This window comes from Etheostoma spectabile, unplaced genomic scaffold (assembly GCF_008692095.1).
Source record: "Etheostoma spectabile isolate EspeVRDwgs_2016 unplaced genomic scaffold, UIUC_Espe_1.0 scaffold00001083, whole genome shotgun sequence".
Taxonomy (NCBI): domain Eukaryota; kingdom Metazoa; phylum Chordata; class Actinopteri; order Perciformes; family Percidae; genus Etheostoma; species Etheostoma spectabile.
The window spans coordinates 27,055-53,708 of record NW_022602687.1 but is presented as its reverse complement, the minus strand read 5'-3'; the positions used below and the strand labels follow the sequence as shown (position 1 = coordinate 53,708).

Below are 26,654 nucleotides of genomic sequence, written 5' to 3'. Positions count from 1 at the left end.
GTTCATAAGTACGCCCCCCCCCCATTCATATTGGGTCAGCCGTCTCTTTGAGCCCCACCCCAGCTCTTTAAATCAGTTATTTTTAAAACAAGTTAAGGATTTTCACAGAGATACTTTTTAAAATATATCCTAGGGCTATTTTTTATCAGATCCAATTTCTCATTTTTCGATACATTCACAACCTAAGAGGAATGTAGCACATTATGGATGTGAAAGCAGTTATAAACAAAACCTATGTGACAATAAAAGGTGTTTGGTAAAAACAACTAATAATCGTGATAATAATCGTGATCACAATGTTGATCAAATTATTCGTGATTATCATGTTGGCCAAAATCGTGCCAGCCCTAACTCAGAGTTCTGCATTCATAACGGATGGAGGAAACGTAGTATTTTTGGGTTGAAGTACTTGTAGACTAGATAGATATATCTACAGATAGATAGATAGATAGATAGATGATACACACTGTAGATACTTTAGATAGAACTAGGGCTGCACAATTAATCGAATTTTAATCGCGATCACGATTTGGACTTCCCACGATCAAATTGCCGTGATCGAGCGATTTATTTTTTTTAAACGTCATTTCATAGAACACTCGGTGTTTTTGCAAAGCCAATCTCCCGCTCCATAAAGCCGTCTGCTCATGAGCCAGTCAGAGTAGTTCACTGCACCCCGTGCAGCTAAGTTTCTAGATGTAGACAGTCCCAGAGGACAGAGTAGCGTGAGGAAAAACTCAACAGATAGCAGTCGGTAATACGTCAGTCTCAAGGGTTACCAGTTACCAGTAAACGCAAACACTTTGTCCCATTTGTTGTTTTTCAGACAACAGCAGTGACCGGTGCTAGTCGGTGCTAGTAGCGTTAGCTGTTAGTAATAGCGTCTGTTAACTGTTAGCTAGTAGCGTCTGTTAGCTGTTAGCTCTTCTAGGACGCACCGGTGCTAATGTCCTCGCATCCGCGAATGCTGTTTATATGGATAACGGTTTAATTTTGCGTTACATGACCCATTTCGTCTGTAAGCCGTGCCTGTGTTGGATCTTTCTACGCTCTCTCGTCTACTCTCTCTCTTAATCTCCGCGCCCGCCACACAGCGGCCGCGGTCCACACTTCTGATATTTGTCTACAGTTTTAATTTCATTAACACAAGCATGTTAATCTGTTAAGTATGAGGGGGCAAACCTGTTTGTACCAGTGTTTCCATGGTAACTCTGCTATCGCCGCCGCGTACGGCGAAGAAGAACACAGAAGAGTTTTTGAATGCAGCTAACTCAGGTCGTAGAGTAACAGCGTGTGAGACGCAGCTGCTGGACCTGGGCCAGAGATGTGTGACCCATGGCCAGAACATCATTAGTTCATAAAAATGCAGCGCAGTGAAGATACAGACGTTTCATACCACACAACGTGTGTATCCACCGTTCGACCCGTGCTGGACCCGTCATAATGAGTCAGCCGTCTCTCTGTGAGTAGCGTCCATCACACTCCCCTCGCAGTTATAATAGCCTATGTGACAATAAAATTTGTTTTGGTTAAAATCAACAAATAATCGTGAGGAATAATCGCGATCAAAACTTTGATCAAAAGAAATCGCGATTATCATTTTGGCCATAATCGTGCAGCCCTAATAGATACTATAGATAGTAGATACTTAGATAGATATAGATACTATAGATATATAGATACTATATATAGATAGATTGGACTATAGATAGATAGATGGATAGATTTTTTATTCATCCCAAAGGAAAGATTTCGTGGCAAGACAACATAACATGAACATATATTCACACATACACATAGTGCACTCACTTGAAATATTACTTCTTAGACCTTTTTATGTTACTGTACTTTTACTTTTACTGTGATTTTGTTCCAGTTTCTTATCAAATTTAGACTATTTCAGGATTTTCTTTCTTGAAAAATTGAAAGTAGTGTGAAGTGAATTTCGCAGTAAAAGAATAATGCTTTAAGAAAAACAAGCACCATGGATTGCTAATTAGCTTCTGCCCGAGGCTGCTAGCATATACAACCCCTGACTAACTCAAACTGACTAAAAAACAGAAAGATTAAGTCACATTAGACAACACAGCACTTATAGAAGAGAGCTGAGACTTTAACGCCAGCAGTTAGCCACGAAGCTAACAGCGGAGCTAGTAGTTTGACAAGAAGCAAACAGCGGAGCTAGAAAAGAGCTCGGGCTAACAGCGGAAGATAGCAGGTAGCGTGAAGCTAAAGCGGAGCTAGAAAAGAGCTTCGTGGCTAACAGCGGAGCTAGCAGGTAGCCGTGAAAGCTAACAGCGGAGCTAGCAGGTAGCCACGAAGCTAACAGCGGCGCTACACGTTAGCTTCGTGGCTAACAGCGGAGCTAGCAGGTAGCCACGAAGCTAACAGCGGAGTAGACGGTAGCTTCGTGGCTACAGCGGAGCTAGGCAGGTAGTCATGAAGCTAATGGCGGAGCTAACAAAGGAGCTGGCCCGGAGTGTTAACGACATGCGCCGTTCGGGCTTCTATTCGCTTATTGTTCGCACGCACTGTGGCTGCCGTGTAACAGAGCTTAACAGAGTTATTAGATTTAGATATTACCTGAACACGAGCGGGTTCACCTGGAGCTCTGTCTCCGAAAAAAACTCACCTAGAAGAACACTCGGCAGCAAACAAAAACACACAGCTATCCCGCTGCAAGCCCCAGCTTCCGGTTTACTTTAAGTCGGGGCTTTTCAGATTAAAAGTCTAAAAGACAGAAGGCCGCCGACTGCAGGTCATATAAATAATGACTACTTTAGTGTTAGAGCAGAGCATATTCCACCAGACTCCATGTAAATAATCACTACTTTTAGCGTGTATAGAGCAGCATATCTCTACCAGACCCATGTAATAATCCTACTTTAGCGTGTATAGAGCAGAATATATCTACCAGACTCCATGAAATAATCACTACTTTCTGTGTCCTCTAGAGGACTGAGAGTCAGCTGCTGAACTCAAAGTCAGTCGGTTCACCATCACACACACTCTGCACTGTGAAGCAGATCTGAGGACTCAAACACAAAAACATCATCTGATTCATCTTGGTTATCAACATTTTAACTGTTTGACTAAAAAACTTCATGATATGACATCTAAAAAATAATCAACTGGTATTGGTCACTATTATGTCCTTTAATTTTAAATCATATTGTAATATATTTAAAATGTGGAAAACAAATGTTTCTATAACAATCATCATATAGTCTAATGTTTCTAAATGCTTTTAATAAAATCTATATGTTTATCATTGTTAATTTGATCATATCATGATTTCATTCGTAAGTTGTCTCTCTTTACTGAGATTGATCCCACTCCTCCCCAAAAAAAGGCAAAGGTAAAACTAGTGGGGGAGGGGGGGGGGGGGCAGTAGCAAGAGTTGGGTTGGCTGATTATTTGTCTGACTTGTGAATAACGTCAATGATCAAAACCCAAACCCAACCCACCAGACTCCATGTAAATAATCACTACTTTAGCATGTATAGAGCAGCATATCTCCACCAGACTCCATGTAAATAAATCACTACTTTTAGTGTGCATAGAGCAGCATATCTCCACCAGACTCCATGTCAATACTCACTACTTTAGTGTGTATAGAGTGCATATCTCACCAGACTCCATGTCAATAATCACTACTTTTAGTGTGTATAGAGCAGCATATTTCCACCAGACTCCATGTAAATAACACTACTTTAGCGTGTATAGAGCAGCATATCTCCACCAGACTCCATGTAAAAATCACTACTTTAGTGTGTATTAGAGCAGCATATCTCCACCAGACTCCATGTAAATAATCACTACTTTTAGCGTGTATAGAGCAGCATAGCGCCACATTTATTTCAGCTTGACTGTGGATACACCCTTAAGGGATAACATAATAACAGCGTAGCGTTTAGTACGATTTAAAATTTTATGGTAAGCAATATCAACGTAGGGGGGGAACAAAGAAAGCGGAACACCAATGTGCGGGTATCGGGAAACACGGGGCCCAGGTGAAGGACACTTTCCTCCTCTTTGGAAGACGAGGATGGCGGGTTTGTTTTCTCACTCTCTGATGCCGTAATTCTGCTTTCCAGGTTGGTACTCGGTAAAAATGACAACAGACGTTTCTTCTGGCGTTGTGTATGGTGAACTGAAGCTGTGGGGGGGTAGTTATGGAGTTTATGAGTGTAAAGGCGAGCTAAAGAGCAGCGTTGTTAACGCGGGAAACGGTTAGGGTGACACTGCTAATAAGCCCAAGGGGGGACAAGTGGTATGTTTCTGAGGGACAATGTGGGACACTGCCTGGCGAAGCGGTGCCCCCCACGGGCAGACTCACTAATACTGGTTTACCCATTTCTAGCACCTTACATGGTATATTAATAACGCCCTATGCCCCTGAACATGGTAACTGCTGATGTAAGCTCATGAATAGAACCAATGTGTATTTTTTCTAAATAAAGATTAATATTTGAATCTCATACATTATAATATAATTGACAGATGCACTTCCACTTACGATTTACTTTAGCTATTTAATTTCATTTTCATTACAATTATTCACTTTAAATACATTATAATATAAAATTATAGGACTAACAGGAATTGTAGTTGCTCAACACCACAGGAACAGTATTAAACAAAAGAGTCTTCCCAGTCTTCCTAGAAACCCACCTTCATCTTTCTAACTGATGGGGGGGGGGGGCTCAGACTGCTCAGACTCGGGCTCTTTCTCCAGTTTTTGAATTGGAAAGCCCATTCCTAAAAGTCCCTTCCCAGTGTCTGGTATGCACGTGCCTGCGCTGTCATGACAACGAATCGGAGGGATTTTAACTATTTGGCTGATTTAAAGTCATATTCTGTACATGGCTGATAGTGACGTTTAGAAGTCAGAGAGACTAAATCCGTTCAGATCACAGATCATCTCCAGTCTGTTGTTAATTAAAATCAGCATCAGATCTCATGTAGAGCATTCTGAGATCTACAATTAAAACTAGAGACTGTTCCAGCTGATATGTGCACCACAGTGTTAAAGTCCCTTCCTGTTCTGGAATCGGCTGGAAACTGCCTGACTTTACCGCAGCTTTTAGTGTCACCCCCCCCCCCCCCCACCACCACCACCCCCCCGGCTGCTGCCGCCTGCTCTCGTCTACTTTACAGGCGCAGTTCATGTCCAACGAGCCTAATGTTCGTTTGGCTGCCTGGGCTCCAAGATATAGAGCGACCAACTTTTTTTTTTTGAGCAAGCGTTGACTGTGCGTGACACGGTCTCAATTTGCGGGACGCGTAAATTGGGCTTCAAACGCTGTGCGCGCACGCGCTACGCGGGACGGGTGGTCACCCTAGGAAACGGTTTCGTAAACAATAGAGCTCGCGGCTAGCTAACAGGTGTGTATCGGGGTGGGATCATAGACAGTTAAAGGAATGGACCAACAGGTCCCGTTGTTTCCATTGAGACCAGTGAAGTCTACTAGAAGCTCTTTCCCGGTGATGCTGAGCGTTACTGCGCAGCCTCCAACTAAGCTTGATGATGTAGATGTGACGTGAGCAACCTGTCTGAAAGCTGTAAGTCTTCTGGTAGCTGTGCAAGAGAAATCTCAATCATTCCCAATCAGCAGAGACGGAGAGGTAGGTATATGTTAGGAGATAACATAGACACAGGCTAATTACTGCTAACTAACATGCTAGTTAGCACTAACATAGACACAGGCTAATTACTGCTAACTAACATGCAAGATAACGTAAACATAGGCACAAGCTAATTACTGCTAACTAACAGGCTAGTTAACATTAACATAGGCTCAGGCTAATTACTGCTAACTAACAGGTTAGTTAACATTAACATAGACTCATGCTAATTACTGCTAACTAACAGGTTAGTTAACATTAACATAGACACAGGCTGATTACTGCTAACTAACATGCTAGTTAACATTAACATAGGCTCAGGCTAATTACTGCTAACTAACAGGTTAGTTAACATTAACATAGACTCATGCTAATTACTGCTAACTAACAGGTTAGTTAACATTAACATAGACACAGGCTGATTACTGCTAACTAACATGCTAGTTAGCACTAACATAGACACAGGCTGATTACTGCTAACTAACATGCAAGTTAACGTTAACATTAACATAGACACAGGCTAATTACTGCTAACTAACATGCTAGGTAACGTAAACATAGGCACAAGCTAATTACTGCTAACTAACAGGCTAGTTAACATTAACATAGGCTCAGGCTAATTACTGCTAACTAACAGGTTAGTTAACATTAACATAGGCTCAGGCTAATTACTGCTAACTAACAGGTTAGTTAACATTAACATAGGCTCAGGCTAATTACTGCTAACCAACAGGCTAGTTAACATTAACATAGGCTCAGGCTAATTACTGCTAGTTAACATTAACATAGGCTCAGGCTAATTACTGCTAACATTAATATGCTAGTTAACATTAACATAGACACAGGCTAATTACTGCTAACTAACATGCTAGTTAACATTAACATAGACACAGGCTAATTACTGCTAACTAACATGCTAGTTAACATTAACATAGACACAGCCTAATTACTGCTAACTAACAGGCTAGTTAACATTAACATAGACACAGGCTAATTACTGCTAACAAACATGCTGGTTAACATTAACATAGGCACAGGCTAATTACTGCTAACTAACATGCTAGTTAACATAGGGTTTTGTGTGTGATTCTGGGTGCTGGTGCTTCCATTCCCTGGTAATGAGTTATTTTGTGGTTTTTAACGTATCCTGACAGGATTGTTAATGTTAAAATGTTGTTTAACTCTTAAAGGGGAGTTCCTCCTAAAAGTTCTACAGAGTATTAGAGAAGGAATGTATTATAAGTTGAACTATTATCCCCAGGTGTATGATGGTTCATGTTTTGACTCTGAAGTCGTTTGAATATTTATTTCCAGCCAAAGAGGGTTTTTGATTTCCATGATGACATTAGTATAATGGAGGAGTTTTGGAGGTAGAAAGAAGAGATATATAATTATTGAAACGGTTCAGTAAGGGTGATATTTATTTTGGTAAGGACGAGACTATTTCTGGGAATTTGAGTGTGGAAGATTTTGCCAACTGAAAAATGGGGAGTAAAGAAAATGGTGTTACGGTTCTTAAATTGAAGTGAAACATGTTTTCACAAGGGGAATGTTGTTGTTGAGGACTGTTTTATGCTTTTGTGTTTGGGAGAATTTGTGATAAATAGACAGAGATTTGGAGACGAGGACGGCGGTTCGTTCTCTCACTCACTGACTCCGTGATTCTGCTTTCCAGGGTTTCTCCTATGAGAGTTAAGAAGTGAACCCCAATCAAGAAAAAACATTTGTAACCCCGGTTACTTAATTTGAAACCACCGCCTTGGGGCAGACGTCAAGCTGGCGACCGGAGCAGGAAAGAAGGAGGAAGAGGAGGAGCAGCCTGCAGCAGTGAAGGAGGAAGAGGAGGAGCAGCCTGCAGCAGTGAAGGAGGAAGAGGAGTATGTGGTGGAGAAGGTTTTGGACCGCAGAGTGGTGAAGGGAAGAGTAGAGTTTCTGCTGAAATGGAAGGGGTTCTCAGAGTAAGTATGAGCCTAGAATATTAATAATTGGTGATCTTGGTCCTGAGATATAAAATATTTACATATTGCAAATAAGTGTCAGCATGGTATCATGCCCTCAAAGTTGAAGGTTTGGTATTTTGATACTATGTTGCAGACCCACAAATAACCTTACAAGATGGCAATAGAAAAATAGATAACCTTAGAAATAGAAAAAATGAATAATAGGAATGCTAATTAGAGTGAGAATGGATTGTCTAAAAACAAAGTGTGAGAAGATGTTCTTCTGTCTGCACTCACCTTTCCAGTGAGGATAACACATGGGAGCCGCAAGACAACCTGGACCTATCACCGAGTACCTGCAGAAACACGAGGAGACGGAGGAGGAGAAGAGAAGAAGGAGGAGGGCAAGAGGAAAGGTTGTCAGGGAGGAGGAGGTGAGTGAAGGAAAGAGGTAGGGCTGCACAATTAATCAAATTTTAATCGCAATCACGAGTTTGGCTTCCCACGAGCGATTTTTGATTTTTTTTTTTTTTTTTTTTTTTTTTTTTTTTTTCTCTTACTCCGCCCCGGCCACACAGCGCTCGCCGGTCCCAACTTCGACATTTGTCTATGGTTTTAATTGTTACTAATAATGTTATTATTAATTTGTGATCAAATATTTTTTATGTAATTAAGAAACAAAGAGTGCCAACCAATCCCCTAAGTCGGAGAGGCTGATGACCCCTACAGATACTAGATCAAGTTCAACTGGGAGTCAAACACTCCCACAAAGAAAAGTTTCCAGCTCACCAATCCCAGACCATCCCCCGTTGTTCCTGCCTGGCTCAAGGCCGCCAACAAAAAGGCCACACAGATATTCAATTCAATTCAATTTTATTTATAAAGTGCAAAATCCCAAACAACAGTTTTCTCATTGGCTTTTCGTCAAGAGAGGTCTAGACGGACTCTGGGATGTTATTTATCTCCCAGGTCTATCCATAAAGAGCAGGGGCCTGTTGCACAAAACCAGGATAAGGGATTAAGCCGGGATTCAAGTTGTCCTGGTTGAATTTGGCTTTGACTCAGTTGCACGAAACCAGATTAAATAAACCCAGCCAAGTAAACATGGAGATTTATTCTTGCGGCTAGCCTGGTCCAGAGCAGGCTAACAGCCAGGCTAAGATTAATCTGGAGTCTCATGTGTCAAATCAGCTGCCGTCTGATCCGAAATAAAGTGTTTAACAGTTATTTCGTTGTCTTCTGCATGTGTTCTGCTTATTTTTATTAACATACATTAGTCTACTTATCACTATTATTATACTTTATACTTATCACTATTATAGTTTGATTTAAACCCTACTACAGTTGTTTAGATGTTAGAAATGGTTGCACTGGCATCCTGATGCGGAGTGGGACTTTTCCGGTGGGACGGTACTGTGTCGAGGCTGCCTGGTGTGCGGCCGCTGCCCAGTGGCCGTGGTCGGTGGCCGCTACCTGCCGGCAGACCTGCGAGTTGCGTTAGTGTCCACTCTCTCCGTAAAAGTAGAGATGAGCAGCGCAGCGTCCGTGGTCTCAATTTCAGGTTACAGGACGCGCTCCGAAGATTAAGTGTGACGATATTAATGTAGCGATTCCCCCGATGATAATAATGGCAGATTGGTCAGAGACCGATACATTCATGATTTCATTTTCTTGTCCTTCTCTAATAAAGGACAGTTTGTGTTACTCCTAATAAGTAGGCCTGATGTTTTTTATTATAGCTTACATTGGTTCATAACCTTCTCAATTAGTCTTACATCCCTGGACCAATAACGTGGCCTATATACAGGACGTATGTAGTGTAGTTTACATTCATCACGCTGGGAACACCACAATGCTTCTTAATCTTTTATTTTGGTGCGGCCACTTGTCAGAAGAATATAAAAACATGAATATTGTTTTACATATATGCTCACAGCGTGTATTGAAGTCACTTACTTATTTTTCTAGTGTTGTTTTCTAGTGTCTGATTGTTCTTTATGAACAATAATTGTACAAAGAATTAGACATAGCTTATAGAGATGTGTGCGTATGGTTGTAAAAACATGTTCCGCGTTGTGAATAAGGGTTTGAAATAAGGCTGAATCCCATTTCTCTATCTCCTTCCTTGGCCCTTACCCCTACCCCTCACCCTTGAAACCAAGGGGTAAGTGGTAGGGGTGAAAAACATACCCATATGAAATGGGACACCACTGGTTACATCACCATACAGTAAATGATCACAAACTTCCAAGATGCCGTCTCGGTCTGTCGACTGTGTGGGTTTGGACAACAGTGTCATATGAATTTATATATTTTTAGTTATATTTATGTAGGTTGTTTGCGTTACATATGTGTATACACAGATAGTTCATGTATACATACATATACACCATGTAGAGGCAAGCAAGGCAAGGCATTTATTTGTAGAGCACATTTCCGCAAAAAAGGGCAATTCAAAGTGCTTTACACAAAATCAGTTAAACAGATAAAACACAAGTAAAAAACAGTTACAAATCATAAGCATTAAAAACCGGTAAAAACACATGAATAGACAGTTAAAAAAAAAACACAAGAATAAAAGTTACAGTGCAGCATAAGAAATTAAAGAAATGAGCAGTCATTTAAAGAAAGGCAGCATCAAAAAGGAAGGTCTTCAACCTTGATTTAAAACAACAGAGTAGCAGCAGATCTACAAGTTTCTGGGAGTTTATTCCAGATCTGAGGAGCATAGAAACTGTGTAACACCATGTATACATGGTGTGTTGTATATCTGTTTCAGTTATCACCGTTTTGAATGTCATTGATGTTTACAAAAACATTTTAACACAAATCTTTCTTTATTGTCGATAAATAAAACATCAGCTATTAGAACCATAACTAACATGTCACACACATAAAAAGGCACTCGTATATCTAATATAAGTGCCCCACCTCCCCCCTCCTATTTCATCAGTGTCCCGTATCAAAACCAACAAACAATATACAACTGCATGAACAGGAATTAATAAGTTATTACAATAATACGGTACCAATGCAATAATGAATGGGTACAACATGAAAATATGATTTAGGAAACTTCTGCGTTTTCAGCCCTAAAGGGACCAGCTGATGTGTCTCCTGTGTGATACAGGGGCGGTATAGGTAAGCACATGGCGAGTATCAAGACCGTTAATATTTATTTTTTATATATATATATATATAGATATATATATATATATAATTATATATAGGTGTATACAGTCCATTCAAGGCAGAGAAATGTGAACTGTGTGCTAATCAACTGTTAGCGATTAGCGTTATCATTGCAAGCTAGCGATTTTTAAAAGGTTTCCGTTAGGAACATGGTTGCAAGTATATGTACAGGACATCATAGAACACCCAACAAGACTGTCGTAATTTTTAAATCAATTATGTAAGACGAAAATACTTATTTTATGCGTTCTCTCTGGTCGATGCGGCAGCCATGTTGCCTGTTGCACCATGTCTATCCTACCCCCTCGGGTTTGAAGTATGCTCGCGTTCTCCCTAGATTTTTTCTTTCACTGTCTAGGGCCATGCACCCCTTAGCCCTCGATCACAAAACGTATTGGGACACCACTAGGTCCAGCGTGAACGCGCAAAAACAAGGTGAAGGGGTAAGGTAAAGACAGAGAAATGAGATTCAGCCTAACCCTTGTATCATTATCCCCCCCACACACACACACACAAACACACACACACCTCCCCGGTTCTACCAAAGGAGTCCTCAGCAGACGTCAAGTGGCGACCGGAGCAGGAAAGGGGAAGAGGAGGAGCCTGTAGCAGTGAGGAGGAAAGAAGAGGAGGAGGAGGAGCCTGTAGCAGTGAAGGAGGAAAGAGGGGAGGAGCCTGCAGCAGTGAAGGAGGAAGAGGAGGATGAGTATGTGGTGGAGAAGATTTGGACCGCAGAGTGGGTGAAGGGAAGAGTAGAGTTTCTGTTGAAAGGGAAGGGGTTCTCAGAGTAAGTATGAGTCTAGAATATTAAAAATTGGTGTTTTTGGTCCTGACTATACACACACACACATTCTACAGCATAATTTTCGGTATTGGTACCATACCCTCAAAGTTGAAGGTTTGGATTTTGACACTAAGGTGCAAGACCCGCAAATAAGGTTCCAATATGGCAACAGAAAAGGAATATCCAAATTAGCAGCTAGGGTGAGATGTATTTCCTAAAAAACAAAGTGTGAGGAGATGTTCTTCTGTCCTGCACTCACCTTTCCAGGAGGAGAACACATGGGAGCCACAAGACAACTGGACCTGGACCTTATCACGAGTACATGCAGAGACATGAGGAGAGAGGAGAGAAGAAACGAAGAAGGGGGCAAGAGGAAAGGTGTCAGGGAGGAGGGGGGTGAGTGAAGGAAAGAGGGGACTCCAGACTGAAGAGTCCAGAAATCTAATGTCAATATTAATGAATGCACCACAGGTTTCACAAATGTCTTTTAGGATTTATATATTTATACCGTATTCCTCAAAGAAAAGCCGGTAGTACAATTAAACTGCGGCCCTCTGATAGTGTTCGGGGGGGGGGGGGCAATACTGATAAAGGCCGGGAGACAAAGAAAAATCAGTGGGATAATCTCTCGGTGCTTTCATATAATGTGCAGTCATGTTATCGTAATGTACATTTCTACCAATTTAACTTAACAGATTCAACCAATATATTCAACACTGGTTTTTGGATTAGGTTTCTCATGTAAAGTATATGTGACCAAATTTAGATTTTTGATCTAATTAAGAAACAAAGAGTGCCAACCAATCCCCTGAGTCGGAGAGGCTGATGACCCTACCAGATACTAGATCAAGTTCAACGGGTGTCAAACACTCCCACAAAGAACGTAACCATGGTAATGCAGCAGTGGAACTTAGACACAGACATGCTGTGAGCGATGCTTCTGGTTTTACTTAGCTCGCTCCACCATGGCGCCTTACTAACTCACTCACTCTGTCTGTTGATCTACAAACTGAGATCAATGGAAATGCATGTATTTTTGGGGGGGTGAATCAGGCCACCCCCATTTCCACCAATCATAACATCTTTGTATGCAAAACCTTTACATACAGTTGTGTTCAGAATAACAGCAGTGTTTTTGAAGAAGTGAAAAATGCTCAAAATCCTTAGAATAGCTTTTAATTCCATAAGACCAATACATTAGGAACACTGCCCATTCATTTTCAAATCAAAACATGACAAACATTGATCAAGTCTGTGTTCTACCTTTACAGGAAGTGAAGAACAAGGAATATTATCAGTATTTGCATTTTTCTTTACAAACTCAAATGTTTACTGTATTAACTGAAAAAGTGTCAGGGTTTGAATCCCAGCACTGATATTTAGTTGCAGAACCATTATTTCTGAGAACTGCTTCATATCTGGGTTGGATGGAGTCACCTGTGATCAGGTATTCCAGCCAGGACATTGAACTACATCCATAATTCCTCTGCATTACTGGGTTTGGACTCAGAAACGGCATTTATGATGTCGCCTAAGTGTCTCTGGGATTGAGGTCCGGGGACGGGCTGGCCGCTCCATAACATCATCTGGTCATCTGAACCGAGACTTTGCTCCTTCCTGGTGTGTTGGGGTCCTTGTCTATTTGAACAAGACCGTTTCAAAGGCATTTCCTCTTCAGCATAAGGCAACGTGACCTCTTATTAAGTATTCTGATGTATTGAAACTGATCCATGATCCCTGGTTGGATAAATAGGCCCAACACCACAGTATGAGAAACATCCCATAAACCAGCATGCTTTACTGTCTTCACAGTGGACTGGGGCTTGATTCAGTGCAGGGGGTCGTAGGACAAACTGTCTGCAGCTTCCAGACCCAAAAAGAGCAGTTCCCTCTCATCAGTCCCCAGGATGTTGCTCCATTTCTCCTTTGGCCAGTCAATGTGTCCTTTGGTTGTTTCCACGTCGGTCAGGCGTTGGTGCCATTCAAGGCATTGAAATGATTTGGCAGAGCAGCTATAATCTTCTGCACTCTTTATATGTTTTCCCCTCTCACATCAACTTTTTAGTCAAAGTCCTCTGTTCCTCAGAGCAATGTCTGGAACGAGCCATTTTGCTGAGTATTTCAGTGTAAAATGCACTATAACCAGCATGCACAACATGTTCTTCCTTCCTTAAATATGTATGTATACAGTATATAGATTGAATATGGGCCATAACTGACACCTGTTTCTTCACAGAATCAATCCGCTCACTAATTGAACACAACACTGCTATAATTTTGAACATGCTCCTTTCAATTAAAGATTCAATTCCACAGAATGAGCAGCATGCATGTCAGGACTGTTGGTTTTCTAGGACTCTACAACACTTACTAGTAAATGGTTTGCCATGTAGAAATATCACTTTCACAAAAAATAATTTGAGTTTAGTGATGCTATTATTGTGAACACAACTGTACATCAAGCTAGTTGTATTCCAGAGCACAGCAGAAAGCTCTGCTGAGCTTCAGAAATGCTTGAGGAAATGTAGCTTATGTGGACAATACCAGATTACACTACCATATTACTTACTTACACATAGTGCTGGCTATACAAGTTTAATTTAGCAAAAACGACAACCTAAAAACAAAAGGTCAAAGGTCACTGGTGCCCTCATTGCAATGCTATCAGGGACATGGTTCCAATTTACTTTACTGGAGTAGAGTTCCAGCAACATGAAGACAACACAGTAACCCCTACAGATACTAGTGAAAGCTAAAAATCTGTGGGAAAATGATACATTTATTTCCGGCACTAAAAATCCTGGATGATCCCCCTTGTACTAAACAGCTGGAGGCCACACATATATGATCAAAAGTAGTTTATTTATCACAAACTAACCAACACTGGATGTTACATTTCCTATAATGCAACTCCATAATAGTGATGTTGGCAGATAATTAAGAAAAGTAATGCATCAGTCAAGCAATGTCCCATAGACATGCTCTAAATGTTGTTTCTAGTTTAAGATAGAGCTCTACAGTATGGCACCTCTCTAACTCACTCTCTTGGTTTTTCTCTGTTGATAGAAACGGAGAGGAAGAGGAGTCAGACGTCACCGCTGTCAGCACTGTGACAAATCCTTCACATCATCAGGATATTTAAAGATTCATCGGAGAGTTCGCACTGGAGAGAAACCGTACAGCTGTGAACAATGTCGGGAAAGTTTTTCTCAGAGTTGTCACCTTAAAGCTCACCAGCGCATTCACACTGGAGAGAAGCCGTACTGGGTGTGAACAATGTGGGGAAACCTTTTCTGTACCACTTACCTTTAAAAAACACAAGCGCCATTCACACTGGAGAGAAACCGTACAGCTGTGAACAATGTGGGGAAAACGTTTTCTCATAGTGGCAACCTTTAAAACTCACCAGCGCATTCACAACTGGAGAGAAGCCGTACAGATGTGAACAATGTGGGGAAAAACTTTTCTCGCCAGCAGTAGCCTTAAAATAACAACCAACATTCACACTGGAGAGAAGCGGACAGATGTGATCAATGTGGGAAAACGTTTTCTGATAGTAGTCACCTTAAAAGACACCAGCGCATTCACACTGGAGAGAAGCCGTACTGGTGTGAACAATGTGGGGAAACTTTTTCTGATAGTAGACACCTTAAAAGACCCCAGCGCATTCACACTGCCTCGTTGTGAACATGTTTCAGAGCCAAGCTGATTCCTCCTCCTCATGTCCTGATAGCTGTGTTGTTATATTCTGATCTTCTCTCCACATTAAAGGCTGACCAGCAGTAACTTTATCTTCTGAGCAGCATGTATGTTATTGTGGATCAGCTGGACTGTTTTCTGCCTGTCCTCAGAACCCTTTACCATTTAGGCACCAGAAACGGTGCCTGAACCCATCCTTTTAAAAATACATTTTTTAAATTTATATATTTTAAAATTGAAGGAGCACAAAAAGACAGTCAGCAACATTTAAGAATGGCTTGTTTATTGCTATATGGTCCAAATTTAAATAAAAAAATGTAGCAACATATTTCTCCAGTAAATTGCTGCTAAATGACAAAAACAACCACTAGATGGAAAAAGGCCGCGCTGGTGTCTCAGTAGCACCGAAATCCCCCGTTACTATTCGGTCCGATAGATACCGGGTGTTAAGGCACCGGTGCCGTACTAGCACCGGGTTTTGGTACCCAACCCTAACCACAATGTACTCACCGTGGGAAGGAGAAGGCCCAAAGGAGAAACATTAAGACGTTTAAAGATGTTTTGGTTGGAAAACGTAGACATGTTTGAAACTTTTTTATTTTGTAAAAACTTTCTTCTCCTCTCTAGAAACATACAACTTTTTTTTGGCTGACAGGAAGTCAGTATAATTTTCATTTTTGGAATACATTTTTGCACCCTTATATATTTCTAAACTCTCAAAAGTTGGTAAAAACTCTAACCTTTGAGCATTGGGAGTTTAATAAGCGCAAATTCATGTTTGTTTAAATTGGTCCTTTCATCATTAAGACATACTAGAATTTGGCCATTTTTAATTGTACGCTCTCAAGTTATTGTTGTTTTGTAGTTTAACGTCATGTTTTCCTACTTTGTGAATTTCATTAATAATCTGTCTGACATTTCATATTTCTGTGACTGAATGTGGTTTAAATCTGTTGCGGTCTGTTCAGACTGAAAGTAAAGACACTGTTGTCATTCAAAATCAGAAACATGGGATGGATCCCTACATAGATAGACCTTTAGTTTTAAAAAGGAAGTGATATAGCAATTGTCTCAATGATATTTTATCAATAAAATAAATAAGCTTAAAATACTACACACGCTACACAACACAGCTTTGTCAAAAACATTGATAAATAAGATCATGGAAAGTAACACATGTAGCTTCTGATGAATTGTAAAACAAACCACCTGGTGGGGACTATCTTGAATATAAGTGGATTAAGCCAATAGTTTCAATCATTGCTCCTGCTATTGCTCATATAATTAATATGTGTTTTATGGAAAATATATGTCTGCAAGCATGGAAGATATGTAAAGTTGTGCCAATACCAAAGAATAAGAAAATGCCTTTCTCTGGATCAAACAGTAGACCAATAAGCTTATTACCAATTCTCTGTAAAATAATGGAAATAATTGTTTATGAACAGATTCAGTTTTAATTTTTAAATAATTTAATTACAGTTTTTCAGCTTGCATACATACAGAGGAAAACACTCAACAGCCACTGCCCTGACTCAGATGGTTGATGACTGGTTTAAGGATATGGACGAGAGAGAAATAATAGGTGTTGTGGTGCTTGATTTTACTGCAGCATTTGATATAATTGACCACAACTTACTGTTAAAAAAATTGGAATATTATGGTTTTTCACAAACCGCATTAATATGGAAGGAAAGTTATTTGACTGATAGGAGACAATTAGTTTACTTTAATGGAAGTTTTTTAGGCTTGTGGAACATGGAGTTCCTCAAGGAAGTTGTCTTGGGCCACTCCACTTCACAATCTTTACTAATGATTTACCATCTGTTTTAGATAAAGCGAGCTTTTCAATGTTTGCTGATGAGTCTACTATATATTTATCAGGAACTGATATTGGTGATCTAAATACTAAACTACAGAGAGAGTTACAATCAGTGGTGGACTGGATCAGGAGTAACAAACTGATCTCAGTGGATCTAAAACTACTAGTTTAGGGGTTGGAACTTGTTTTTTTTTTATGTTCCAAACCGAAACTTGAACTTTGTACAGAGCAAACTTCTGTAGAGCAAAGAGAAGAGGCTAAACTTTTGGGTGTGATTGACGATAGATTGTGTTGGGACAAACACATTCAGAAGCTGGTAACTAAAATGGGCAACACCTGGTCAGTTATTAAAAGGTGTGCAAACATCTTCACACCACAGATAGGTAAAAATGTTCTTCAGGTTTTGTTTTTTTCACATCTTGATTACTGTTCAGTGGTGTGGTCCAACACTTCAGCAATTAATATGAAAAAATGACAAGTGACTAAAGAATAAAGCTGCACGTGTGGCTCTCTTGTGTGGGTTTAGATCAAATGTTGATAACATGCATGAACAACTCTCATGGTTTAAAGTTAAAAATAGATTGTGTATTTGCTAATGTTTTTTCTTACATAACGTTATAACAAACAAAACACTTTTTATTTCAAACAGAAAACTATCCTTTAGTACTGCCACACATCATTATCCAACGAGGCGTGCAGTAGGAGGGAGTTTTATTTTACCTAAAGTGAAAACTAAATCAATTTAGCGTTCTGTCGGGTACAGAGCGATGTGTGAATGGAACTCTCTCCCAACGACTATCAAACACAACTCTCAGTATGGTTTAAAAAATCACTTAAGACATATTTATTTCAAAGGAATTAAATATGTAATTTAAAATTAGTTTGTTATAGGGCTTTTGTTATCTTATTTCTTAAATTGATTCATCTATTCGGAGTAGTGTCTTTTATTTTATTTCTTGTATAAATTGCGTTAACTTTAAGATTTAATTATGGTTAGTGTTTTCTAATTTATGTCTGTGTGTGTGTAATGAAATGTCATGAAGAGTATTGTCAAAGAAAGGATTGTAGGACCCCAGGAAGAAAAGCTTTTAGTTCATGCTGAAGCGAATGGGGATCCAAATAAAACAAACAAACAAAATGCATTAGCAATCTTGCATCAAGGAAATGTGATCAGTCAGTGACTAGAAGGGCAATGTTCAAGTAGTTTGTTTGGCATGTGGTGTTTTTATGGCAACACTGCCAGATTGAGCTGTCGGATTATATTGAACAACAGACTACTTTTGACACAAAACATTTTACCAAAATTGGAAATTGAATTTTGGTAAAAAGGAAATGCAGCTTAGATTTGTCACTGACTTGAAAGGCTATGGTCAGGTAGATTGTCATGGGGTCTTTTCATGGCTCCACTGACCGAGTCAGTTTTCCGATAGCGTTCTTCTCTTATTCAATGATCTTAGAAAAAGTAAAATAAATTTGGAAACTTTCAGGGGATGTAGCTCAGTGGTAGAGCGCATGCTTTGCATGTGTGAGGACTGGGGTTCAATCTCCAGCATCTCCAGCAGGTATTCCTTGTCCAGTCTGTCAAAGAGCTGCAGAAGCTCTTATTCTGAAAGAGAAAATGAAACAATGCAGCAAGTATTGAAAGGCCATAAAGTGGATGACTAACTTATCAAGTGTCTAAAAACTTGGTGCACTTTACCCATGTCCTGCTATACTCAACAATTGAGAAGGATTAGTGCATATTTGAATAGCAATCGAAAAGTTTATGAACATTTGTTCCAATAGGTCTGGCACTAAATTGCAGGTAGTTGTGGCCAAGCGGTTATGGCGATGGACTAATATTGACCATTGAGGTCTCCCCGTGCAGGTTTGAATCCTGCCGACAACGAGAGGTGTTCCTCAAGAGTGATAGCAAAGACAGTCTTATCTCAGAAGTAGTGGAAGCAACTCATCTCCATCAATGCATTTATTTTCAGTCTGTGTTACAAGATTTGCAGTGAACGTTGTATTGTCCAGCAGAAAGGCAACAGGTGTGTTACTTTTTGACTATGATTTATACCATAGCAGTGCAATCATTTTGCCCAGGTTTGATTTCCAGCCATCGCAGTTACATTTACAGGTTTTGAAGTCATATAAAACATTAACATTACATGTTTTACCCAGGTTTCTTCTTTTATTCAGTGATATGTCAATTTCCTTGCGGGAGTCATCCTAAAAGGATTAATAAAGATAAGTCTAAGTCTATCTCAGAAAAAACTTTTAAAAATCTGAAAATCTTCAGGGGATGTAGCTCAGTGGTAGAGTTCATGCTTTACATGTATGAGGACCTGGCATCTCCAGCAGGTATTATGGTAGAGTCTTTAAAAGAGCTGCAGAAGATATTACCTCCTGTGGTAATCTGACTGGTAGGGTTATAGAACGTAGTGGTAGACTAAGACCTCCTGTCACACAAACTAAGCGGTATGCTCTCTCTTTTATACCTCAGACTATCAGAAAGCACGACAAGCACTTTAAATGTACATGTTTTACAGTTTCCATTTTACTGTATTTATGTACTTGACCTGTAATATATTTATTGTATTAGACTCTAGCTTTTATGGGTGTCAAAGATAAAGTTGATAGATGAGACTCCCTGATGATCTAGGGCTAGGATTCAGCGCTCTCACCGCTATGGCCCGGGTTCAATTCCCGGTCAGGGAATGGTCAGGACTTCAAAGATTCAGGTATAACATTTGAAAGAGTAAGTTCGTGGACTTTTTTTTGGTTGACTTAGATTTGTCAAATTCTTCCTCATTAGTTTAACGCTAGAACCCCAACACTTTTAAAAGAGTGCAATTTCCTTTAAATCAGACCCCCGACAGCGGATGTATCCTTTTGTCATCATTGATGGTCATAAACACTTCATCTGCCTCTGTCTCATTAACAATTCTTTTCAGTTTTTCAAACAGTAACTTGTAAGTAATGAAAAACTACATTTAACCAATGATTTTCATATTAATTATGAAATTATAATGTTTAATTTCAAACAGCGGGGGTAAGTTAAAGTTTCAATTCTGTTGGATAAATTATTTAAATTGGACATTGAGATGGTTTGTGAGACAAATATTGACTGTGATTCAACTGAGGGATTCGGTGAAAGTTATCTTTTGTTTTGTAAAACTTTGGGTTGTGTACAAAACAGGAAAGAAGAGAAGCTAGTTTTTTTTCCAATTCTTCTGTTCACACTTGGCACTATTTCACATCTTTTGTCTGTAGTTCAATATTCTGTCAGGACTTAACTCTGTCTCCCCCACCTCTTCTTTTTTTTCTTGTTCTGTCTCGGCAAGAAGTATTATGCTTTTGGGTTGTCTGTCCATCTCTACATCAAAATCAGAAAGACTTCATTGATCTGTGATCTTTAAAAGAGTGCTCCTTTGAGCCGGATTTGAACCAGTGACCTAAGATTTTCAGATTTATGCCTCTACAATCCTCCACTCTACCAACTGAACTATCAAAGGGCGACAATGTAAATGAACACACTTCCCATTCTTGATGTTACTTGCTTTTTTTTTTTTTTTTACAAGAAGTCAGCAGAAACGTTACTTGCCCAACCTGGTTTGATAAAATCTCTTTGAGCTGCATTATTATAGCCAAAATGATAACGACAATTACTTTGATCAATATGGAGATCAAATTATCACAATTATTTGTTGATTTTCTACTCCAAAGTGCTGGAAAGGAAGGTTTCACCAATTGTTGAACCTCAGGTTAACAAGGAACAATCTCAGCAAGGTAATTGATGGATGATTCTAGTTACTTCACCAAGTTCAGCCCATTGATACAGCTGTAAGAGACCACATTGGTTGGCTTCCAGCTGTGTAATCAATGTAGATGGCAGTGGTGGGATTTGAACCCACACCTCAAGAGAGACTGAAACCTTAATCCAGCGCCTTAGACCACTCGGCCACACTACCTGCAAGCACATTGCACAAGTACCAGTTCTCCACATCATGACAAACACAGGCACCGTAACTAACGGTATGCTTATAAATGTTATTGGAAAAAAAAAACTTCGCAAGGAAAAAGACAATAGCTACATCCCAGAAGATTTTCAGATTTTTTTTTTCTTTTTCCTGAGATAGACTTAGACTTAATCCTTTTGGGATGACTCCCACAAGGATATTGAAATATCACTGAATAAAAGAAGAAACCTGGGTAAAACATGTAATGTTAATGTTGTACATGGCTTCAAAACCTGTAAATGCAACTGCGGTGGATGGAAATCAAACCTGGGCAAAATGATTGCACTGCTAATGGTATAAATCATAGTCAAAAAGTAACACACCAGTGGACAATACAACGTTCACTGCAAATCTTGTAACACAGACAAGAAACACATTGGTGGCTTCCAGTACCTATGAGATAACACAATATGGTTTGTGAAGGCACATCTGCAATTTGGTAAACCGTGAGGTGTCATTTGTTTGCTGCCACTCTTAAAGATCACCTTTCGTTGTCGGCAGGATTTGAACCTGCGAGGGGAGACCCCAATGGATTTCTAGTCCATCGCCTTAACCACTCGGCCACAACAACCTGAAAAGCTGCACTGTATATGTTTGCTCAAATGTTCATAAACTTTAAACAAATTGCAAATTGTAGTTCACTGCCTGTGTCTGTGGATCCTCGTGGAGGCAGCTTGATTGATTGAAATGCTCCCTTGTTTGTACCATAACAGAGATCTAATATTTTTTCCAATTGGGTTGGGCAAGTAACCTTTCTGGTTACTTTGTGACAAATAAAGCAAGTAACCACACAAAGAAAACTACTGCTATGCTCACCACTATACCACCATCGCTGGACAATGCATTTGGTATACTTAAAGGTTGGCTTTTTCCTTTTTATTAAATTAAGGAATTAAGATCAATTTCTAAAAGATGATTTTTTTTAATTCCTCTTTTAAGTCAACTTCAGCATGGGTTCCTAAACGCATGCTTACCACTGTATGCATGTATACTTGCATGCATTTCAAAATGTAGGCCAAATACGTACTTTAAAAAAAGAAACAGAGCCGTATTGACACAAAAAAAGAATTTTCCAGCAGAAAGCACCATTTTAAGGACACACTTTTTCATGCTCTTCACCCTCTTCTTCATCCTCCTCACCCTCTTCTTCATCCTCCTCATCCTCTGGAATATCCCTCTTTGTGTCAGATCCCTCCCTTTCATCACATGCCCTCTCCCCAAACTCCTCTGGCTCTCCCTCTTCCTGCTCTTCAGTCCCTTGATTTGTTTCTCTCACTGCTGTTTTTCTCACTTTCTGTTCACTAGGGCTCTAAATCGCTTCCTCGTTTCATGATAAATATTAGAAGATAAAACGTAGGGGTATGCATTACATTTCCCTCCCTACTCAACACGGACATAAAGCCTGTTGATTACTTTACACAAATGTAGCTATTTGTTATCGCAATGCAACACCAAAGAGGAATGAAATTACGTTTTAACATCACAACATTGTGTAGACCTAGCAAGGAATGTGACATTTGGATTTTCGCTTCTGCTTCAATGAGTTTGATAGATAGATAGATAGATATTTATTGATCCAAAAAAAAGGGAAATTATAGTGTTACAGCAGCGTACAACAGTCACATAGTACAGACTAAAAATATAAATGAAATATACGTACAATATACATGAAAAAATAATAATAGGATTAAAAAAACAAATATTTGAATATATACAGGATGGGGAAACAAACTACCTAAATAATATGCTGAAAAACACGATCAAGTTGTAAACATGTCAAGACCAGACATTTACTAACGTGATTTCACTCTCTGTGTGAGGAGCAACAGGAACACGGTTATGTGCAAGAACAACAAGTCTCTTACGAGATAAAATTATTTTGCTTACCTAAGACTCTGGCAACAGGAGAAATCGGAGCTTCTCTCTCAGAGAGTAGTGTCTCATTCACCGAGGAGCAGCACCACGTGTGGACGTGGCAGGCACCCTACGGTATTTTGCTCTGAATTAGATTATTATTACACTGAATTGTGTAGAACTTTGCGTCGCACATTAGTCCCGCTTTCGGCGTGTGTAAAATCATAGTTAATTACTATTTCTTTTGTTTGAGCCATGCAGAGCAGAGTGGCGCAGCGGAAGCGTGCTGGGCCTATAACCCAGAGGTCGATGGACCGAAACCATCCTCTGCTACTTCCTATGCTTTGTATTTGCATTAAGTCTATGTCCAGGCTGTTAACAAGCATCTGTTAAGTGTCTGAAGTGAAATGTCACCTGTTGAAGAGTAAACTTAATGGCGTGTCAAGTTTATTTCTTCCATAAAAATGGAAACTACAGTGTTCATAATATGTAACACCCATAAAAACTGCAGCCTAACACAATACATATACCACAGTACAAGTACATAAACACTGTAAAATAGCAAGTAAAACATGTATGTTTAAAGTGCTTGTTGTGCTGTCTACCAGTCAGATTACCACAGGAGGTCTTAGTCTACCACTAAGTTCTATAACCCTACCAGTCAGATTACCACAGGAGGTAATATCTTCTGCAGCTCTTTTAAAGACTCTACCATAATACCTGCTGGAGATGCCAGGTCCTCATACATGTAAAACATGAGCTCTACCACTGAGCTAGGTAGGGTAGGGGTGAAAACATACCCCTATAAAATGGGACACCACTTGGTTACATCTTCATACAGTATTAATCACAAACTTCCAAGATGCCGTCTCTGTCTGTTGACTGTGTAGGTTTTGACAACAGTGACATATGCATGTACATATTTATATATTTTATAGTTATTTTATGTTCACTTTGGTGTTGCAGAGGCAGATGTTCTTATCTGTGTAGTACTTAGGTCTGTTTGCAATACATATGTGTATACACATGTATCATGTAAACATACATATACACTCTGCATACATGATGTGTTGTATATCTGTTTCAGTTATCACCGTTTTGAATGTCATTGGTGTTCAGAAAAACATTTTGTTAACAAAAATCTGTCTTTATTGGTGATAAATTAAACATAATAGGCAAAAACATTAAAAAATATACACTCACCGGCCACTTTATTAGGTACCCCATGCTAGTAACGGGTTGGACCCCCTTTTGCCTTCAGAACTGCCTCAATTCTTCGTGGCATAGATTCAACAAGGTGCTGGAAGCATTCCTCAGGGAGTTTGGTCCATATTGACATGATGGCATCACACAGTTGCCGCAGATTTGTCGGCTGCACATCCATGATGCGAATCTCCCGTTCCACCACATCCCAAAGATGCTCTATTGGATTGAGATCTGGTGACTGTGGAGGCCATTTGAGTACAGCCAACTCATTGTCATGTTCAAGAAACCAGTCTGTGATGATTCCAGCTTTATGACATGGCGCATTATCCTGCTGAAAGTAGCCATCAGAAGTTGGGTACATTATGGTCATAAAGGGATGGACATGGTCAGCAACAATACTCAGGTAGGCTGTGGCGTTGCAACGATGCTCAATTGGTACCAAGGGGCCCAAAGAGTGCCAAGAAAATATTCCCCACACCATGACACCACCACCACCAGCCTGAACCGTTGATACAAGGCAGGATGGATCCATGCTTTCATGTTGTAGACGCCAAATTCTGACCCTACCATCCGACTGTCGCAGCAGAAATCGAGACTCATCAGACCAGGCAACGTTTTTCCAATCTTCTATTGTCCAATTTCGATGAGCTTGTGCAAATTGTAGTCTCAGTTCCTGTTCTTAGCTGAAAGGAGTGGCACCCGATGTGGTCTTCTGCTGCTGTAGCCCATCTGCCTCAAAGTTGGACGTACTGTGCGTTCAGAGATGCTCTTCTGCCCACCTTGGTTGTAACGGGTGGTTATTGAGTCACTGTTGCCCTTCTATCAGCTCAAACCAGTCTGGCCATTCTCCTCTGACCTCTGGCATCAACAAGGCATTTCCGTCCACAGAACTGCCGCTCACTGGATGTTTTTTCTTTTTCGGACCATTCTCTGTAAACCCTAGAGATGGTTGTGCGTGAAAATCCCAGTAGATTAGCAGTTTCTGAAATACTCAGACCAGCCCTTCTGGCACCAACAATCATGCCACGTTCAAAGTCACTCAAATCACCTTTCTTCCCCATACTGATGCTCGGTTTGAACTGCAGGAGATTCTCTTGACCATGTCTACATGCCTAAATGCACTGAGTTGCCGCCATGTGATTGGCTGCTTAGAAATTAAGTGTTAACGAGCAGTTGGACAGGTGTACCTAATAAAGTGGCCGGTGAGTGTATATTATATTAACGAACCGTTATCAACCATTAGAACCATAACTAACATGTCACACACATAAAAAGGCACTCAAATGTGTAAAACCAAAAAAAAATACACACAAGACCACAAACAAATTAACTAGAGCTGTTCTGATATTCCTGACAAGTCTGATGCCTGTTGGCCAGTAACCCTCCCCCCCCCCATCCCCCCACAAACACACACACACACACACACACACATTTCATCAGTGTCTTGTATCAAAACCAAGTGCCAACCAAGTGCATGAACAAGAATTAATTACAAATGATTACAGTAATACACTACCAATGCAATAGTGAATGGGTACAACATGAACACAGGATTTAAGAAACTTCTGCTCGCTTTCAGCCCCAAAGTGGACCAGCTGCTGTTTCCTCCTGTTTCAAGTAAGCTCGCATCCTACCTTGATTTTGTATTTCACTGTCTATGGTTCCAAGGGCCATACACCCCTTTTCCCTTGTTCAAAAAGAGTATTGGGACAGCACTAGGTTTCGCGTGAACCCGCAAAACCAAGGGGAAGGGGTGAGATAGAGAAATGAGATTCAGCCCAAGACCTCCTGGAACACAAACTAAGCGGTATGCCCCCTTTTTAATACCTCAGAAAATCAGACAACACAACAAGCACTTTAAATGTACATGATTTACAGTTTCTATTTTACTTTGCATCTATTTACAGTATTGTACTGTAGGAAATTTATTATATTGTGTTTATGCTGCCGTTTTTATGGGTGTTAGATCAGGCTTGAGCGCTGTAACTTCTGTTTTAATGGATGAAATAACCTAATTCACTTCAGACACTTGCAGCAACAGATGCTTTGGTAAATGTCAACAGGCTTGCAGTACAATCAAGTCACAAAGTATGGCAATTAGCAGAGGATGATTTCGATCCATCGACCTCTGGTTTATGGGCTCTGCATGCTTCTGCTGCGACACTCTGCTCTTCAGAGCTGGGGTCTGGATGATCTGTGTTCCACATTTTGAGGGAAGGTTCCAACAGTTTACGGGTTGTAAAGTTAAACATTTGGTAGACCTTGCCACTATCTTTTATGTGAGCTTCCTGATTACTCACACATTGATTATTCACATGTAACACTTGTGATTGGCTGGTGTTTTTAAAAAAAAGGGCATCGTGAGTACAGATATAAACATCAGTAAGGAGTCTACCAAGTTGCCTCTTATCATTTTAGTTTGGACACCCAGTGAGGCTTACTGCGATGGTTTGGACTGGATTGTCAGACATAACAACAGAATCACAAATCTCATTCATGTGCCTGTGCCAGTGTTCAACCACCTGTCA

At 40.1% G+C, this 26,654-nt stretch overlaps 3 non-coding genes across 3 annotated transcripts; 1 reads left to right on the top strand and 2 right to left on the bottom strand.

Moving 5' to 3' along the window:
- Nucleotides 1–20,936: 20,936 nt before the first annotated feature.
- trnal-aag (transfer RNA leucine (anticodon AAG)) lies at nt 20,937–21,018 on the bottom strand. Its single transcript has one exon. It is a non-coding gene; the product is annotated as a tRNA-Leu (tRNA).
- Nucleotides 21,019–21,555: 537 nt separating this feature from the next.
- On the bottom strand, nt 21,556–21,637 carry trnas-aga (transfer RNA serine (anticodon AGA)). The gene has a single exon. It is a non-coding gene; the product is annotated as a tRNA-Ser (tRNA).
- Nucleotides 21,638–23,181: 1,544 nt separating this feature from the next.
- On the top strand, nt 23,182–23,253 carry trnai-uau (transfer RNA isoleucine (anticodon UAU)). Its single transcript has one exon. It is a non-coding gene; the product is annotated as a tRNA-Ile (tRNA).
- The last annotated feature ends 3,401 nt before the right edge of the window (nt 23,254–26,654 follow it).